This window comes from Leuresthes tenuis, unplaced genomic scaffold (genome assembly GCF_036924035.1).
Source record: "Leuresthes tenuis unplaced genomic scaffold, fLeuTen1.0.hap1 SCAF_19, whole genome shotgun sequence".
Taxonomy (NCBI): domain Eukaryota; kingdom Metazoa; phylum Chordata; class Actinopteri; order Atheriniformes; family Atherinopsidae; genus Leuresthes; species Leuresthes tenuis.
Window position 1 is genome coordinate 407,584 of NW_027325373.1, and position 19,730 is coordinate 427,313.

General features: G+C 40.3%; 1 protein-coding gene and 10 non-coding genes across 11 annotated transcripts in view; 10 read left to right on the forward strand and 1 right to left on the reverse strand.

The window, feature by feature from the left end:
- Positions 1 to 19,730, reverse strand: part of LOC140277470 (polyunsaturated fatty acid lipoxygenase ALOX12-like) — a 124,472-nt gene that overhangs the window by 34,182 nt on the left and 70,560 nt on the right. The gene's annotated exons all lie outside the window — the stretch shown is intronic.
- On the forward strand, positions 1,370 to 1,441 carry trnag-ucc (transfer RNA glycine (anticodon UCC)). Its single transcript has one exon. It is a non-coding gene; the product is annotated as a tRNA-Gly (tRNA).
- trnag-ucc (transfer RNA glycine (anticodon UCC)) lies at positions 3,171 to 3,242 on the forward strand. The gene has a single exon. It is a non-coding gene; the product is annotated as a tRNA-Gly (tRNA).
- On the forward strand, positions 4,971 to 5,042 carry trnag-ucc (transfer RNA glycine (anticodon UCC)). The gene has a single exon. It is a non-coding gene; the product is annotated as a tRNA-Gly (tRNA).
- trnag-ucc (transfer RNA glycine (anticodon UCC)) lies at positions 6,771 to 6,842 on the forward strand. Its single transcript has one exon. It is a non-coding gene; the product is annotated as a tRNA-Gly (tRNA).
- trnag-ucc (transfer RNA glycine (anticodon UCC)) lies at positions 8,572 to 8,643 on the forward strand. The gene has a single exon. It is a non-coding gene; the product is annotated as a tRNA-Gly (tRNA).
- On the forward strand, positions 10,361 to 10,432 carry trnag-ucc (transfer RNA glycine (anticodon UCC)). The gene has a single exon. It is a non-coding gene; the product is annotated as a tRNA-Gly (tRNA).
- Positions 12,161 to 12,232, forward strand: trnag-ucc (transfer RNA glycine (anticodon UCC)). The gene has a single exon. It is a non-coding gene; the product is annotated as a tRNA-Gly (tRNA).
- Positions 13,961 to 14,032, forward strand: trnag-ucc (transfer RNA glycine (anticodon UCC)). The gene has a single exon. It is a non-coding gene; the product is annotated as a tRNA-Gly (tRNA).
- Positions 15,762 to 15,833, forward strand: trnag-ucc (transfer RNA glycine (anticodon UCC)). Its single transcript has one exon. It is a non-coding gene; the product is annotated as a tRNA-Gly (tRNA).
- On the forward strand, positions 17,562 to 17,633 carry trnag-ucc (transfer RNA glycine (anticodon UCC)). The gene has a single exon. It is a non-coding gene; the product is annotated as a tRNA-Gly (tRNA).

A 19,730-nucleotide genomic window follows, 5' to 3' on the forward strand; every position in this document is an offset into this window, starting at 1 on the left:
CAGATTACAGTAATCTTATGAAAGTAATCAGATTACAGTAATCTTTAAAAAGTAATCAGATTACAGTAATCTTTAAAAAGTAATCAGATTACAGCAATATTTTTAAAAAGTAATCAGATTACAGTAATCTTTTTAAAAGTAATCAGATTACAGTAATCTTTAAAAAGTAAGCAGCTTACAGTAATATTTAAAACGTAATCAGAGTGAGAGTACCGACCGACCAATCAGAGCGCAGCTAAAGATCAGCCAATCAGAGAGCAGCTAAAGATCGGCCAATCAGAGTGAGAGTACCGACCGACCAATCAGAGTTCAGCTATAAATCAGCCAATGGTCAGTCTCTAGTCTCACTCAGAGCTATAGAGTATATACAGAGTTACGACACGCTTTGATGTTGCCGCTAGGGCTGTCACGTGGTTCATGTAAGCCTCAATAGTTCCAACGGTTCCAACCAAACGGCAAACTGTCATAGTTTCGTATGGTACAGTGTAAGCTACTGCCAAATGACTAAGCCACAAAACTGAACTGACCACATACTCTGTGCATGTGTGTCACGTACTCAGATGTTCCCATATCCTACTCCAGGCGTTGGCCTGCCAGATGCAGCTCTTCTCGTGACTGTATCTGGCTCGCAGATAAATCTTAGCTGACACTTCTTAACTCGGTCAGTAATTAAAAATTTCGCTGAACTTTTAACAACACAGAAATCCCAGTGTTAAAAATAACAGATTACAGTAATCTTTAAAAAGTAATCAGATTACAGTAATCTTTTTAAAAGTAATCAGATTACAGTAATCTTTAAAAAGTAATCAGATTACAGTAATCTTTTAAAAAGTAATCAGATTACAGTAATCTTTAAAAGTAATCAGATTACAGTAATATTTAAAAAGTAATCAGATTACAGTAATATTTTAAAAAGTAATCAGATTACAGTAATATTTAAAACGTAATCAGAGTGAGAGTACCGACCGACCAATCAGAGCGCAGTTAAAGATCGGCCAATCAGAGTGAGAGTACCGACCGACCAATCAGAGCTCAGCTAAAGATCGGCCAATCAGAGTGAGAGTACCGACCGACCAATCAGAGCGCAGCTAAAGATCGGCCAATCAGAGTGAGAATACAGACCGACCAATCAGAGCTCAGCTAAAGATCGGCCAATCAGAGTGAGATTACAGACTGATGACACTGATGGGATTTGAACACACAACCTTCTGCTCTGGAGTCAGAAGCGCTACCATTGCGCCACAGAGTCACACGAAGCTGTTTGGTGGACCTCTGGTGTGAAGTATGTGCCGGATGATGTAACCGCAGCTGACCCTGAAGCACTTAGCTGTCGGTCTCACTCCAGATGGGCCAGATGTGGTGCATCACAGCGTTGGTGGTATAGTGGTGAGCATAGCTGCCTTCCAAGCAGTTGACCCGGGTTCGATTCCCGGCCAACGCAGCGACCGTTATTCAGGAGACCCAGCAGAGTTACTGGGCTGGAAGCATATCAGTGATGACGTAGAAATAACTACTGAAAAAAGTTCAACACTGCACTTCTAATTTGTGGCCACATACTCTGTGCATGTGTGTAACGTACTCAGATGTTTCCATATCCTACTCCAGGCGTTGGCCTGCCAGATGCAGCTCTTCTCGTGACTGTGTCTGGCTCGCAGATAAATCTTAGCTGACACTTCTTAACTCAGTCAGTAATGAAAAATTCCGCTGAACTTTTAACAAAACAGAAATCCCAGTGTTAAAAATAACAGATTACAGTAATCTTTAAAAAGTAATCAGATTACAGTAATCTTTAAAAAGTAATCAGATTACAGTAATCTTATGAAAGTAATCAGATTACAGTAATCTTTAAAAAGTAATCAGATTACAGTAATCTTTAAAAAGTAATCAGATTACAGCAATATTTTTAAAAAGTAATCAGATTACAGTAATCTTTTTAAAAGTAATCAGATTACAGTAATCTTTAAAAAGTAAGCAGCTTACAGTAATATTTAAAACGTAATCAGAGTGAGAGTACCGACCGACCAATCAGAGCGCAGCTAAAGATCAGCCAATCAGAGAGCAGCTAAAGATCGGCCAATCAGAGTGAGAGTACCGACCGACCAATCAGAGTTCAGCTATAAATCAGCCAATGGTCAGTCTCTAGTCTCACTCAGAGCTATAGAGTATATACAGAGTTACGACACGCTTTGATGTTGCCGCTAGGGCTGTCACGTGGTTCATGTAAGCCTCAATAGTTCCAACGGTTCCAACCAAACGGCAAACTGTCATAGTTTCGTATGGTACAGTGTAAGCTACTGCCAAATGACTAAGCCACAAAACTGAACTGACCACATACTCTGTGCATGTGTGTCACGTACTCAGATGTTCCCATATCCTACTCCAGGCGTTGGCCTGCCAGATGCAGCTCTTCTCGTGACTGTATCTGGCTCGCAGATAAATCTTAGCTGACACTTCTTAACTCGGTCAGTAATTAAAAATTTCGCTGAACTTTTAACAACACAGAAATCCCAGTGTTAAAAATAACAGATTACAGTAATCTTTAAAAAGTAATCAGATTACAGTAATCTTTTTAAAAGTAATCAGATTACAGTAATCTTTAAAAAGTAATCAGATTACAGTAATCTTTTAAAAAGTAATCAGATTACAGTAATCTTCAAAAGTAATCAGATTACAGTAATATTTAAAAAGTAATCAGATTACAGTAATATTTTAAAAAGTAATCAGATTACAGTAATATTTAAAACGTAATCAGAGTGAGAGTACCGACCGACCAATCAGAGCGCAGTTAAAGATCGGCCAATCAGAGTGAGAGTACCGACCGACCAATCAGAGCTCAGCTAAAGATCGGCCAATCAGAGTGAGAGTACCGACCGACCAATCAGAGCGCAGCTAAAGATCGGCCAATCAGAGTGAGAATACAGACCGACCAATCAGAGCTCAGCTAAAGATCGGCCAATCAGAGTGAGATTACAGACTGATGACACTGATGGGATTTGAACACACAACCTTCTGCTATGGAGTCAGAAGCGCTACCATTGCGCCACAGAGTCACACGAAGCTGTTTGGTGGACCTCTGGTGTGAAGTATGTGCCGGATGATGTAACCGCAGCTGACCCTGAAGCACTTAGCTGTCGGTCTCACTCCAGATGGGCCAGATGTGGTGCATCACAGCGTTGGTGGTATAGTGGTGAGCATAGCTGCCTTCCAAGCAGTTGACCCGGGTTCGATTCCCGGCCAACGCAGCGACCGTTTTCAGGAGACCCAGCAGAGTTACTGGGCTGGAAGCATATCAGTGATGACGTAGAAATAACTACTGAAAAAAGTTCAACACTGCACTTCTAATTTGTGGCCACATACTCTGCGCATGTGTGTAACGTACTCAGATGTTTCCATATCCTACTCCAGGCGTTGGCCTGCCAGATGCAGCTCTTCTCGTGACTGTGTCTGGCTCGCAGATAAATCTTAGCTGACACTTCTTAACTCAGTCAGTAATGAAAAATTCCGCTGAACTTTTAACAAAACAGAAATCCCAGTGTTAAAAATAACAGATTACAGTAATCTTTAAAAAGTAATCAGATTACAGTAATCTTTAAAAAGTAATCAGATTACAGTAATCTTATGAAAGTAATCAGATTACAGTAATCTTTAAAAAGTAATCAGATTACAGTAATCTTTAAAAAGTAATCAGATTACAGCAATATTTTTAAAAAGTAATCAGATTACAGTAATCTTTTTAAAAGTAATCAGATTACAGTAATCTTTAAAAAGTAAGCAGCTTACAGTAATATTTAAAACGTAATCAGAGTGAGAGTACCGACCGACCAATCAGAGCGCAGCTAAAGATCAGCCAATCAGAGAGCAGCTAAAGATCGGCCAATCAGAGTGAGAGTACCGACCGACCAATCAGAGTTCAGCTATAAATCAGCCAATGGTCAGTCTCTAGTCTCACTCAGAGCTATAGAGTATATACAGAGTTACGACACGCTTTGATGTTGCCGCTAGGGCTGTCACGTGGTTCATGTAAGCCTCAATAGTTCCAACGGTTCCAACCAAACGGCAAACTGTCATAGTTTCGTATGGTACAGTGTAAGCTACTGCCAAATGACTAAGCCACAAAACTGAACTGACCACATACTCTGTGCATGTGTGTCACGTACTCAGATGTTCCCATATCCTACTCCAGGCGTTGGCCTGCCAGATGCAGCTCTTCTCGTGACTGTATCTGGCTCGCAGATAAATCTTAGCTGACACTTCTTAACTCGGTCAGTAATTAAAAATTTCGCTGAACTTTTAACAACACAGAAATCCCAGTGTTAAAAATAACAGATTACAGTAATCTTTAAAAAGTAATCAGATTACAGTAATCTTTTTAAAAGTAATCAGATTACAGTAATCTTTAAAAAGTAATCAGATTACAGTAATCTTTTAAAAAGTAATCAGATTACAGTAATCTTTAAAAGTAATCAGATTACAGTAATATTTAAAAAGTAATCAGATTACAGTAATATTTTAAAAAGTAATCAGATTACAGTAATATTTAAAACGTAATCAGAGTGAGAGTACCGACCGACCAATCAGAGCGCAGTTAAAGATCGGCCAATCAGAGTGAGAGTACCGACCGACCAATCAGAGCTCAGCTAAAGATCGGCCAATCAGAGTGAGAGTACCGACCGACCAATCAGAGCGCAGCTAAAGATCGGCCAATCAGAGTGAGAATACAGACCGACCAATCAGAGCTCAGCTAAAGATCGGCCAATCAGAGTGAGATTACAGACTGATGACACTGATGGGATTTGAACACACAACCTTCTGCTATGGAGTCAGAAGCGCTACCATTGCGCCACAGAGTCACACGAAGCTGTTTGGTGGACCTCTGGTGTGAAGTATGTGCCGGATGATGTAACCGCAGCTGACCCTGAAGCACTTAGCTGTCGGTCTCACTCCAGATGGGCCAGATGTGGTGCATCACAGCGTTGGTGGTATAGTGGTGAGCATAGCTGCCTTCCAAGCAGTTGACCCGGGTTCGATTCCCGGCCAACGCAGCGACCGTTTTCAGGAGACCCAGCAGAGTTACTGGGCTGGAAGCATATCAGTGATGACGTAGAAATAACTACTGAAAAAAGTTCAACACTGCACTTCTAATTTGTGGCCACATACTCTGCGCATGTGTGTAACGTACTCAGATGTTTCCATATCCTACTCCAGGCGTTGGCCTGCCAGATGCAGCTCTTCTCGTGACTGTGTCTGGCTCGCAGATAAATCTTAGCTGACACTTCTTAACTCAGTCAGTAATGAAAAATTCCGCTGAACTTTTAACAAAACAGAAATCCCAGTGTTAAAAATAACAGATTACAGTAATCTTTAAAAAGTAATCAGATTACAGTAATCTTTAAAAAGTAATCAGATTACAGTAATCTTATGAAAGTAATCAGATTACAGTAATCTTTAAAAAGTAATCAGATTACAGTAATCTTTAAAAAGTAATCAGATTACAGCAATATTTTTAAAAAGTAATCAGATTACAGTAATCTTTTTAAAAGTAATCAGATTACAGTAATCTTTAAAAAGTAAGCAGCTTACAGTAATATTTAAAACGTAATCAGAGTGAGAGTACCGACCGACCAATCAGAGCGCAGCTAAAGATCAGCCAATCAGAGAGCAGCTAAAGATCGGCCAATCAGAGTGAGAGTACCGACCGACCAATCAGAGTTCAGCTATAAATCAGCCAATGGTCAGTCTCTAGTCTCACTCAGAGCTATAGAGTATATACAGAGTTACGACACGCTTTGATGTTGCCGCTAGGGCTGTCACGTGGTTCATGTAAGCCTCAATAGTTCCAACGGTTCCAACCAAACGGCAAACTGTCATAGTTTCGTATGGTACAGTGTAAGCTACTGCCAAATGACTAAGCCACAAAACTGAACTGACCACATACTCTGTGCATGTGTGTCACGTACTCAGATGTTCCCATATCCTACTCCAGGCGTTGGCCTGCCAGATGCAGCTCTTCTCGTGACTGTATCTGGCTCGCAGATAAATCTTAGCTGACACTTCTTAACTCGGTCAGTAATTAAAAATTTCGCTGAACTTTTAACAACACAGAAATCCCAGTGTTAAAAATAACAGATTACAGTAATCTTTAAAAAGTAATCAGATTACAGTAATCTTTTTAAAAGTAATCAGATTACAGTAATCTTTAAAAAGTAATCAGATTACAGTAATCTTTTAAAAAGTAATCAGATTACAGTAATCTTTAAAAGTAATCAGATTACAGTAATATTTAAAAAGTAATCAGATTACAGTAATATTTTAAAAAGTAATCAGATTACAGTAATATTTAAAACGTAATCAGAGTGAGAGTACCGACCGACCAATCAGAGCGCAGTTAAAGATCGGCCAATCAGAGTGAGAGTACCGACCGACCAATCAGAGCTCAGCTAAAGATCGGCCAATCAGAGTGAGAGTACCGACCGACCAATCAGAGCGCAGCTAAAGATCGGCCAATCAGAGTGAGAATACAGACCGACCAATCAGAGCTCAGCTAAAGATCGGCCAATCAGAGTGAGATTACAGACTGATGACACTGATGGGATTTGAACACACAACCTTCTGCTCTGGAGTCAGAAGCGCTACCATTGCGCCACAGAGTCACACGAAGCTGTTTGGTGGACCTCTGGTGTGAAGTATGTGCCGGATGATGTAACCGCAGCTGACCCTGAAGCACTTAGCTGTCGGTCTCACTCCAGATGGGCCAGATGTGGTGCATCACAGCGTTGGTGGTATAGTGGTGAGCATAGCTGCCTTCCAAGCAGTTGACCCGGGTTCGATTCCCGGCCAACGCAGCGACCGTTATTCAGGAGACCCAGCAGAGTTACTGGGCTGGAAGCATATCAGTGATGACGTAGAAATAACTACTGAAAAAAGTTCAACACTGCACTTCTAATTTGTGGCCACATACTCTGTGCATGTGTGTAACGTACTCAGATGTTTCCATATCCTACTCCAGGCGTTGGCCTGCCAGATGCAGCTCTTCTCGTGACTGTGTCTGGCTCGCAGATAAATCTTAGCTGACACTTCTTAACTCAGTCAGTAATGAAAAATTCCGCTGAACTTTTAACAAAACAGAAATCCCAGTGTTAAAAATAACAGATTACAGTAATCTTTAAAAAGTAATCAGATTACAGTAATCTTTAAAAAGTAATCAGATTACAGTAATCTTATGAAAGTAATCAGATTACAGTAATCTTTAAAAAGTAATCAGATTACAGTAATCTTTAAAAAGTAATCAGATTACAGCAATATTTTTAAAAAGTAATCAGATTACAGTAATCTTTTTAAAAGTAATCAGATTACAGTAATCTTTAAAAAGTAAGCAGCTTACAGTAATATTTAAAACGTAATCAGAGTGAGAGTACCGACCGACCAATCAGAGCGCAGCTAAAGATCAGCCAATCAGAGAGCAGCTAAAGATCGGCCAATCAGAGTGAGAGTACCGACCGACCAATCAGAGTTCAGCTATAAATCAGCCAATGGTCAGTCTCTAGTCTCACTCAGAGCTATAGAGTATATACAGAGTTACGACACGCTTTGATGTTGCCGCTAGGGCTGTCACGTGGTTCATGTAAGCCTCAATAGTTCCAACGGTTCCAACCAAACGGCAAACTGTCATAGTTTCGTATGGTACAGTGTAAGCTACTGCCAAATGACTAAGCCACAAAACTGAACTGACCACATACTCTGTGCATGTGTGTCACGTACTCAGATGTTCCCATATCCTACTCCAGGCGTTGGCCTGCCAGATGCAGCTCTTCTCGTGACTGTATCTGGCTCGCAGATAAATCTTAGCTGACACTTCTTAACTCGGTCAGTAATTAAAAATTTCGCTGAACTTTTAACAACACAGAAATCCCAGTGTTAAAAATAACAGATTACAGTAATCTTTAAAAAGTAATCAGATTACAGTAATCTTTTTAAAAGTAATCAGATTACAGTAATCTTTAAAAAGTAATCAGATTACAGTAATCTTTTAAAAAGTAATCAGATTACAGTAATCTTTAAAAGTAATCAGATTACAGTAATATTTAAAAAGTAATCAGATTACAGTAATATTTTAAAAAGTAATCAGATTACAGTAATATTTAAAACGTAATCAGAGTGAGAGTACCGACCGACCAATCAGAGCGCAGTTAAAGATCGGCCAATCAGAGTGAGAGTACCGACCGACCAATCAGAGCTCAGCTAAAGATCGGCCAATCAGAGTGAGAGTACCGACCGACCAATCAGAGCGCAGCTAAAGATCGGCCAATCAGAGTGAGAATACAGACCGACCAATCAGAGCTCAGCTAAAGATCGGCCAATCAGAGTGAGATTACAGACTGATGACACTGATGGGATTTGAACACACAACCTTCTGCTATGGAGTCAGAAGCGCTACCATTGCGCCACAGAGTCACACGAAGCTGTTTGGTGGACCTCTGGTGTGAAGTATGTGCCGGATGATGTAACCGCAGCTGACCCTGAAGCACTTAGCTGTCGGTCTCACTCCAGATGGGCCAGATGTGGTGCATCACAGCGTTGGTGGTATAGTGGTGAGCATAGCTGCCTTCCAAGCAGTTGACCCGGGTTCGATTCCCGGCCAACGCAGCGACCGTTTTCAGGAGACCCAGCAGAGTTACTGGGCTGGAAGCATATCAGTGATGACGTAGAAATAACTACTGAAAAAAGTTCAACACTGCACTTCTAATTTGTGGCCACATACTCTGTGCATGTGTGTCACGTACTCAGATGTTTCCATATCCTACTCCAGGCGTTGGCCTGCCAGATGCAGCTCTTCTCGTGACTGTGTCTGGCTCGCAGATAAATCTTAGCTGACACTTCTTAACTCAGTCAGTAATGAAAAATTCCGCTGAACTTTTAACAACACAGAAATCCCAGTGTTAAAAATAACAGATTACAGTAATCTTTAAAAAGTAATCAGATTACAGTAATCTTTAAAAAGTAATCAGATTACAGTAATCTTTTTAAAAGTAATCAGATTACAGTAATCTTTAAAAAGTAATCAGATTACAGTAATCTTTTAAAAAGTAATCAGATTACAGTAATATTTAAAAAGTAATCAGATTACAGTTATATTTAAAAAGTAATCAGATTACAGTAATATTTTAAAAAGTAATCAGATTACAGTTATATTTAAAACGTAATCAGAGTGAGAGTACCGACCGACCAATCAGAGCGCAGCCAATCAGAGAGCAGCTAAAGATCGGCCAATCAGAGTGAGAGTACCGACCGACCAATCAGAGTTCAGCTATAAATCAGCCAATGGTCAGTCTCTAGTCTCACTCAGAGCTATAGAGTATATACAGAGTTACGACACGCTTTGATGTTGCCGCTAGGGCTGTCACGTGGTTCATGTAAGCCTCAATAGTTCCAACGGTTCCAACCAAACGGCAAACTGTCATAGTTTCGTATGGTACAGTGTAAGCTACTGCCAAATGACTAAGCCACAAAACTGAACTGACCACATACTCTGTGCATGTGTGTCACGTACTCAGATGTTCCCATATCCTACTCCAGGCGTTGGCCTGCCAGATGCAGCTCTTCTCGTGACTGTATCTGGCTCGCAGATAAATCTTAGCTGACACTTCTTAACTCGGTCAGTAATTAAAAATTTCGCTGAACTTTTAACAACACAGAAATCCCAGTGTTAAAAATAACAGATTACAGTAATCTTTAAAAAGTAATCAGATTACAGTAATCTTTTTAAAAGTAATCAGATTACAGTAATCTTTAAAAAGTAATCAGATTACAGTAATCTTTTAAAAAGTAATCAGATTACAGTAATCTTTAAAAGTAATCAGATTACAGTAATATTTAAAAAGTAATCAGATTACAGTAATATTTTAAAAAGTAATCAGATTACAGTAATATTTAAAACGTAATCAGAGTGAGAGTACCGACCGACCAATCAGAGCGCAGTTAAAGATCGGCCAATCAGAGTGAGAGTACCGACCGACCAATCAGAGCTCAGCTAAAGATCGGCCAATCAGAGTGAGAGTACCGACCGACCAATCAGAGCGCAGCTAAAGATCGGCCAATCAGAGTGAGAATACAGACCGACCAATCAGAGCTCAGCTAAAGATCGGCCAATCAGAGTGAGATTACAGACTGATGACACTGATGGGATTTGAACACACAACCTTCTGCTATGGAGTCAGAAGCGCTACCATTGCGCCACAGAGTCACACGAAGCTGTTTGGTGGACCTCTGGTGTGAAGTATGTGCCGGATGATGTAACCGCAGCTGACCCTGAAGCACTTAGCTGTCGGTCTCACTCCAGATGGGCCAGATGTGGTGCATCACAGCGTTGGTGGTATAGTGGTGAGCATAGCTGCCTTCCAAGCAGTTGACCCGGGTTCGATTCCCGGCCAACGCAGCGACCGTTTTCAGGAGACCCAGCAGAGTTACTGGGCTGGAAGCATATCAGTGATGACGTAGAAATAACTACTGAAAAAAGTTCAACACTGCACTTCTAATTTGTGGCCACATACTCTGCGCATGTGTGTAACGTACTCAGATGTTTCCATATCCTACTCCAGGCGTTGGCCTGCCAGATGCAGCTCTTCTCGTGACTGTGTCTGGCTCGCAGATAAATCTTAGCTGACACTTCTTAACTCAGTCAGTAATGAAAAATTCCGCTGAACTTTTAACAAAACAGAAATCCCAGTGTTAAAAATAACAGATTACAGTAATCTTTAAAAAGTAATCAGATTACAGTAATCTTTAAAAAGTAATCAGATTACAGTAATCTTATGAAAGTAATCAGATTACAGTAATCTTTAAAAAGTAATCAGATTACAGTAATCTTTAAAAAGTAATCAGATTACAGCAATATTTTTAAAAAGTAATCAGATTACAGTAATCTTTTTAAAAGTAATCAGATTACAGTAATCTTTAAAAAGTAAGCAGCTTACAGTAATATTTAAAACGTAATCAGAGTGAGAGTACCGACCGACCAATCAGAGCGCAGCTAAAGATCAGCCAATCAGAGAGCAGCTAAAGATCGGCCAATCAGAGTGAGAGTACCGACCGACCAATCAGAGTTCAGCTATAAATCAGCCAATGGTCAGTCTCTAGTCTCACTCAGAGCTATAGAGTATATACAGAGTTACGACACGCTTTGATGTTGCCGCTAGGGCTGTCACGTGGTTCATGTAAGCCTCAATAGTTCCAACGGTTCCAACCAAACGGCAAACTGTCATAGTTTCGTATGGTACAGTGTAAGCTACTGCCAAATGACTAAGCCACAAAACTGAACTGACCACATACTCTGTGCATGTGTGTCACGTACTCAGATGTTCCCATATCCTACTCCAGGCGTTGGCCTGCCAGATGCAGCTCTTCTCGTGACTGTATCTGGCTCGCAGATAAATCTTAGCTGACACTTCTTAACTCGGTCAGTAATTAAAAATTTCGCTGAACTTTTAACAACACAGAAATCCCAGTGTTAAAAATAACAGATTACAGTAATCTTTAAAAAGTAATCAGATTACAGTAATCTTTTTAAAAGTAATCAGATTACAGTAATCTTTAAAAAGTAATCAGATTACAGTAATCTTTTAAAAAGTAATCAGATTACAGTAATCTTTAAAAGTAATCAGATTACAGTAATATTTAAAAAGTAATCAGATTACAGTAATATTTTAAAAAGTAATCAGATTACAGTAATATTTAAAACGTAATCAGAGTGAGAGTACCGACCGACCAATCAGAGCGCAGTTAAAGATCGGCCAATCAGAGTGAGAGTACCGACCGACCAATCAGAGCTCAGCTAAAGATCGGCCAATCAGAGTGAGAGTACCGACCGACCAATCAGAGCGCAGCTAAAGATCGGCCAATCAGAGTGAGAATACAGACCGACCAATCAGAGCTCAGCTAAAGATCGGCCAATCAGAGTGAGATTACAGACTGATGACACTGATGGGATTTGAACACACAACCTTCTGCTATGGAGTCAGAAGCGCTACCATTGCGCCACAGAGTCACACGAAGCTGTTTGGTGGACCTCTGGTGTGAAGTATGTGCCGGATGATGTAACCGCAGCTGACCCTGAAGCACTTAGCTGTCGGTCTCACTCCAGATGGGCCAGATGTGGTGCATCACAGCGTTGGTGGTATAGTGGTGAGCATAGCTGCCTTCCAAGCAGTTGACCCGGGTTCGATTCCCGGCCAACGCAGCGACCGTTTTCAGGAGACCCAGCAGAGTTACTGGGCTGGAAGCATATCAGTGATGACGTAGAAATAACTACTGAAAAAAGTTCAACACTGCACTTCTAATTTGTGGCCACATACTCTGCGCATGTGTGTAACGTACTCAGATGTTTCCATATCCTACTCCAGGCGTTGGCCTGCCAGATGCAGCTCTTCTCGTGACTGTGTCTGGCTCGCAGATAAATCTTAGCTGACACTTCTTAACTCAGTCAGTAATGAAAAATTCCGCTGAACTTTTAACAAAACAGAAATCCCAGTGTTAAAAATAACAGATTACAGTAATCTTTAAAAAGTAATCAGATTACAGTAATCTTTAAAAAGTAATCAGATTACAGTAATCTTATGAAAGTAATCAGATTACAGTAATCTTTAAAAAGTAATCAGATTACAGTAATCTTTAAAAAGTAATCAGATTACAGCAATATTTTTAAAAAGTAATCAGATTACAGTAATCTTTTTAAAAGTAATCAGATTACAGTAATCTTTAAAAAGTAAGCAGCTTACAGTAATATTTAAAACGTAATCAGAGTGAGAGTACCGACCGACCAATCAGAGCGCAGCTAAAGATCAGCCAATCAGAGAGCAGCTAAAGATCGGCCAATCAGAGTGAGAGTACCGACCGACCAATCAGAGTTCAGCTATAAATCAGCCAATGGTCAGTCTCTAGTCTCACTCAGAGCTATAGAGTATATACAGAGTTACGACACGCTTTGATGTTGCCGCTAGGGCTGTCACGTGGTTCATGTAAGCCTCAATAGTTCCAACGGTTCCAACCAAACGGCAAACTGTCATAGTTTCGTATGGTACAGTGTAAGCTACTGCCAAATGACTAAGCCACAAAACTGAACTGACCACATACTCTGTGCATGTGTGTCACGTACTCAGATGTTCCCATATCCTACTCCAGGCGTTGGCCTGCCAGATGCAGCTCTTCTCGTGACTGTATCTGGCTCGCAGATAAATCTTAGCTGACACTTCTTAACTCGGTCAGTAATTAAAAATTTCGCTGAACTTTTAACAACACAGAAATCCCAGTGTTAAAAATAACAGATTACAGTAATCTTTAAAAAGTAATCAGATTACAGTAATCTTTTTAAAAGTAATCAGATTACAGTAATCTTTAAAAAGTAATCAGATTACAGTAATCTTTTAAAAAGTAATCAGATTACAGTAATCTTTAAAAGTAATCAGATTACAGTAATATTTAAAAAGTAATCAGATTACAGTAATATTTTAAAAAGTAATCAGATTACAGTAATATTTAAAACGTAATCAGAGTGAGAGTACCGACCGACCAATCAGAGCGCAGTTAAAGATCGGCCAATCAGAGTGAGAGTACCGACCGACCAATCAGAGCTCAGCTAAAGATCGGCCAATCAGAGTGAGAGTACCGACCGACCAATCAGAGCGCAGCTAAAGATCGGCCAATCAGAGTGAGAATACAGACCGACCAATCAGAGCTCAGCTAAAGATCGGCCAATCAGAGTGAGATTACAGACTGATGACACTGATGGGATTTGAACACACAACCTTCTGCTCTGGAGTCAGAAGCGCTACCATTGCGCCACAGAGTCACACGAAGCTGTTTGGTGGACCTCTGGTGTGAAGTATGTGCCGGATGATGTAACCGCAGCTGACCCTGAAGCACTTAGCTGTCGGTCTCACTCCAGATGGGCCAGATGTGGTGCATCACAGCGTTGGTGGTATAGTGGTGAGCATAGCTGCCTTCCAAGCAGTTGACCCGGGTTCGATTCCCGGCCAACGCAGCGACCGTTATTCAGGAGACCCAGCAGAGTTACTGGGCTGGAAGCATATCAGTGATGACGTAGAAATAACTACTGAAAAAAGTTCAACACTGCACTTCTAATTTGTGGCCACATACTCTGTGCATGTGTGTAACGTACTCAGATGTTTCCATATCCTACTCCAGGCGTTGGCCTGCCAGATGCAGCTCTTCTCGTGACTGTGTCTGGCTCGCAGATAAATCTTAGCTGACACTTCTTAACTCAGTCAGTAATGAAAAATTCCGCTGAACTTTTAACAAAACAGAAATCCCAGTGTTAAAAATAACAGATTACAGTAATCTTTAAAAAGTAATCAGATTACAGTAATCTTTAAAAAGTAATCAGATTACAGTAATCTTATGAAAGTAATCAGATTACAGTAATCTTTAAAAAGTAATCAGATTACAGTAATCTTTAAAAAGTAATCAGATTACAGCAATATTTTTAAAAAGTAATCAGATTACAGTAATCTTTTTAAAAGTAATCAGATTACAGTAATCTTTAAAAAGTAAGCAGCTTACAGTAATATTTAAAACGTAATCAGAGTGAGAGTACCGACCGACCAATCAGAGCGCAGCTAAAGATCAGCCAATCAGAGAGCAGCTAAAGATCGGCCAATCAGAGTGAGAGTACCGACCGACCAATCAGAGTTCAGCTATAAATCAGCCAATGGTCAGTCTCTAGTCTCACTCAGAGCTATAGAGTATATACAGAGTTACGACACGCTTTGATGTTGCCGCTAGGGCTGTCACGTGGTTCATGTAAGCCTCAATAGTTCCAACGGTTCCAACCAAACGGCAAACTGTCATAGTTTCGTATGGTACAGTGTAAGCTACTGCCAAATGACTAAGCCACAAAACTGAACTGACCACATACTCTGTGCATGTGTGTCACGTACTCAGATGTTCCCATATCCTACTCCAGGCGTTGGCCTGCCAGATGCAGCTCTTCTCGTGACTGTATCTGGCTCGCAGATAAATCTTAGCTGACACTTCTTAACTCGGTCAGTAATTAAAAATTTCGCTGAACTTTTAACAACACAGAAATCCCAGTGTTAAAAATAACAGATTACAGTAATCTTTAAAAAGTAATCAGATTACAGTAATCTTTTTAAAAGTAATCAGATTACAGTAATCTTTAAAAAGTAATCAGATTACAGTAATCTTTTAAAAAGTAATCAGATTACAGTAATCTTTAAAAGTAATCAGATTACAGTAATATTTAAAAAGTAATCAGATTACAGTAATATTTTAAAAAGTAATCAGATTACAGTAATATTTAAAACGTAATCAGAGTGAGAGTACCGACCGACCAATCAGAGCGCAGTTAAAGATCGGCCAATCAGAGTGAGAGTACCGACCGACCAATCAGAGCTCAGCTAAAGATCGGCCAATCAGAGTGAGAGTACCGACCGACCAATCAGAGCGCAGCTAAAGATCGGCCAATCAGAGTGAGAATACAGACCGACCAATCAGAGCTCAGCTAAAGATCGGCCAATCAGAGTGAGATTACAGACTGATGACACTGATGGGATTTGAACACACAACCTTCTGCTATGGAGTCAGAAGCGCTACCATTGCGCCACAGAGTCACACGAAGCTGTTTGGTGGACCTCTGGTGTGAAGTATGTGCCGGATGATGTAACCGCAGCTGACCCTGAAGCACTTAGCTGTCGGTCTCACTCCAGATGGGCCAGATGTGGTGCATCACAGCGTTGGTGGTATAGTGGTGAGCATAGCTGCCTTCCAAGCAGTTGACCCGGGTTCGATTCCCGGCCAACGCAGCGACCGTTTTCAGGAGACCCAGCAGAGTTACTGGGCTGGAAGCATATCAGTGATGACGTAGAAATAACTACTGAAAAAAGTTCAACACTGCACTTCTAATTTGTGGCCACATACTCTGTGCATGTGTGTCACGTACTCAGATGTTTCCATATCCTACTCCAGGCGTTGGCCTGCCAGATGCAGCTCTTCTCGTGACTGTGTCTGGCTCGCAGATAAATCTTAGCTGACACTTCTTAACTCAGTCAGTAATGAAAAATTCCGCTGAACTTTTAACAAAACAGAAATCCCAGTGTTAAAAATAACAGATTACAGTAATCTTTAAAAAGTAATCAGATTACAGTAATCTTTAAAAAGTAATCAGATTACAGTAATCTTATGAAAGTAATCAGATTACAGTAATCTTTAAAAAGTAATCAGATTACAGTAATCTTTAAAAAGTAATCAGATTACAGCAATATTTTTAAAAAGTAATCAGATTACAGTAATCTTTTTAAAAGTAATCAGATTACAGTAATCTTTAAAAAGTAAGCAGCTTACAGTAATATTTAAAACGTAATCAGAGTGAGAGTACCGACCGACCAATCAGAGCGCAGCTAAAGATCAGCCAATCAGAGAGCAGCTAAAGATCGGCCAATCAGAGTGAGAGTACCGACCGACCAATCAGAGTTCAGCTATAAATCAGCCAATGGTCAGTCTCTAGTCTCACTCAGAGCTATAGAGTATATACAGAGTTACGACACGCTTTGATGTTGCCGCTAGGGCTGTCACGTGGTTCATGTAAGCCTCAATAGTTCCAACGGTTCCAACCAAACGGCAAACTGTCATAGTTTCGTATGGTACAGTGTAAGCTACTGCCAAATGACTAAGCCACAAAACTGAACTGACCACATACTCTGTGCATGTGTGTCACGTACTCAGATGTTCCCATATCCTACTCCAGGCGTTGGCCTGCCAGATGCAGCTCTTCTCGTGACTGTATCTGGCTCGCAGATAAATCTTAGCTGACACTTCTTAACTCGGTCAGTAATTAAAAATTTCGCTGAACTTTTAACAACACAGAAATCCCAGTGTTAAAAATAACAGATTACAGTAATCTTTAAAAAGTAATCAGATTACAGTAATCTTTTTAAAAGTAATCAGATTACAGTAATCTTTAAAAAGTAATCAGATTACAGTAATCTTTTAAAAAGTAATCAGATTACAGTAATCTTTAAAAGTAATCAGATTACAGTAATATTTAAAAAGTAATCAGATTACAGTAATATTTTAAAAAGTAATCAGATTACAGTAATATTTAAAACGTAATCAGAGTGAGAGTACCGACCGACCAATCAGAGCGCAGTTAAAGATCGGCCAATCAGAGTGAGAGTACCGACCGACCAATCAGAGCTCAGCTAAAGATCGGCCAATCAGAGTGAGAGTACCGACCGACCAATCAGAGCGCAGCTAAAGATCGGCCAATCAGAGTGAGAATACAGACCGACCAATCAGAGTTCAGCTAAAGATCGGCCAATCAGAGTGAGATTACAGACTGATGACACTGATGGGATTTGAACACACAACCTTCTGCTATGGAGTCAGAAGCGCTACCATTGCGCCACAGAGTCACACGAAGCTGTTTGGTGGACCTCTGGTGTGAAGTATGTGCCGGATGATGTAACCGCAGCTGACCCTGAAGCACTTAGCTGTCGGTCTCACTCCAGATGGGCCAGATGTGGTGCATCACAGCGTTGGTGGTATAGTGGTGAGCATAGCTGCCTTCCAAGCAGTTGACCCGGGTTCGATTCCCGGCCAACGCAGCGACCGTTTTCAGGAGACCCAGCAGAGTTACTGGGCTGGAAGCATATCAGTGATGACGTAGAAATAACTACTGAAAAAAGTTCAACACTGCACTTCTAATTTGTGGCCACATACTCTGTGCATGTGTGTCACGTACTCAGATGTTTCCATATCCTACTCCAGGCGTTGGCCTGCCAGATGCAGCTCTTCTCGTGACTGTGTCTGGCTCGCAGATAAATCTTAGCTGACACTTCTTAACTCAGTCAGTAATGAAAAATTCCGCTGAACTTTTAACAACACAGAAATCCCAGTGTTAAAAATAACAGATTACAGTAATCTTTAAAAAGTAATCAGATTACAGTAATCTTTAAAAAGTAATCAGATTACAGTAATCTTTTTAAAAGTAATCAGATTACAGTAATCTTTAAAAAGTAATCAGATTACAGTAATCTTTTAAAAAGTAATCAGATTACAGTAATATTTAAAAAGTAATCAGATTACAGTTATATTTAAAAAGTAATCAGATTACAGTAATATTTTAAAAAGTAATCAGATTACAGTTATATTTAAAACGTAATCAGAGTGAGAGTACCGACCGACCAATCAGAGCGCAGCCAATCAGAGAGCAGCTAAAGATCGGCCAATCAGAGTGAGAGTACCGACCGACCAATCAGAGTTCAGCTATAAATCAGCCAATGGTCAGTCTCTAGTCTCACTCAGAGCTATAGAGTATATACAGAGTTACGACACGCTTTGATGTTGCCGCTAGGGCTGTCACGTGGTTCATGTAAGCCTCAATAGTTCCAACGGTTCCAACCAAACGGCAAACTGTCATAGTTTCGTATGGTACAGTGTAAGCTACTGCCAAATGACTAAGCCACAAAACTGAACTGACCACATACTCTGTGCATGTGTGTCACGTACTCAGATGTTCCCATATCCTACTCCAGGCGTTGGCCTGCCAGATGCAGCTCTTCTCGTGACTGTATCTGGCTCGCAGATAAATCTTAGCTGACACTTCTTAACTCAGTCAGTAATTAAAAATTTCGCTGAACTTTTAACAACACAGAAATCCCAGTGTTAAAAATAACAGATTACAGTAATCTTTAAAAAGTAATCAGATTACAGTAATCTTTAAAAAGTAATCAGATTACAGTAATCTTATGAAAGTAATCAGATTACAGTAATCTTTAAAAAGTAATCATATTACAGTAATCTTTAAAAAGTAATCAGATTACAGCAATATTTTTAAAAAGTAATCAGATTACAGTAATCTTTTTAAAAGTAATCAGATTACAGTAATCTTTAAAAAGTAAGCAGCTTACAGTAATATTTAAAACGTAATCAGAGTGAGAGTACCGACCGACCAATCAGAGCGCAGCTAAAGATCAGCCAATCAGAGAGCAGCTAAAGATCGGCCAATCAGAGTGAGAGTACCGACCGACCAATCAGAGTTCAGCTATAAATCAGCCAATGGTCAGTCTCTAGTCTCACTCAGAGCTATAGAGTATATACAGAGTTACGACACGCTTTGATGTTGCCGCTAGGGCTGTCACGTGGTTCATGTAAGCCTCAATAGTTCCAACGGTTCCAACCAAACGGCAAACTGTCATAGTTTCGTATGGTACAGTGTAAGCTACTGCCAAATGACTAAGCCACAAAACTGAACTGACCACATACTCTGTGCATGTGTGTCACGTACTCAGATGTTCCCATATCCTACTCCAGGCGTTGGCCTGCCAGATGCAGCTCTTCTCGTGACTGTATCTGGCTCGCAGATAAATCTTAGCTGACACTTCTTAACTCGGTCAGTAATTAAAAATTTCGCTGAACTTTTAACAACACAGAAATCCCAGTGTTAAAAATAACAGATTACAGTAATCTTTAAAAAGTAATCAGATTACAGTAATCTTTTTAAAAGTAATCAGATTACAGTAATCTTTAAAAAGTAAGCAGCTTACAGTAATATTTAAAACGTAATCAGAGTGAGAGTACCGACCGACCAATCAGAGCGCAGCTAAAGATCAGCCAATCAGAGAGCAGCTAAAGATCGGCCAATCAGAGTGAGAGTACCGACCGACCAATCAGAGTTCAGCTATAAATCAGCCAATGGTCAG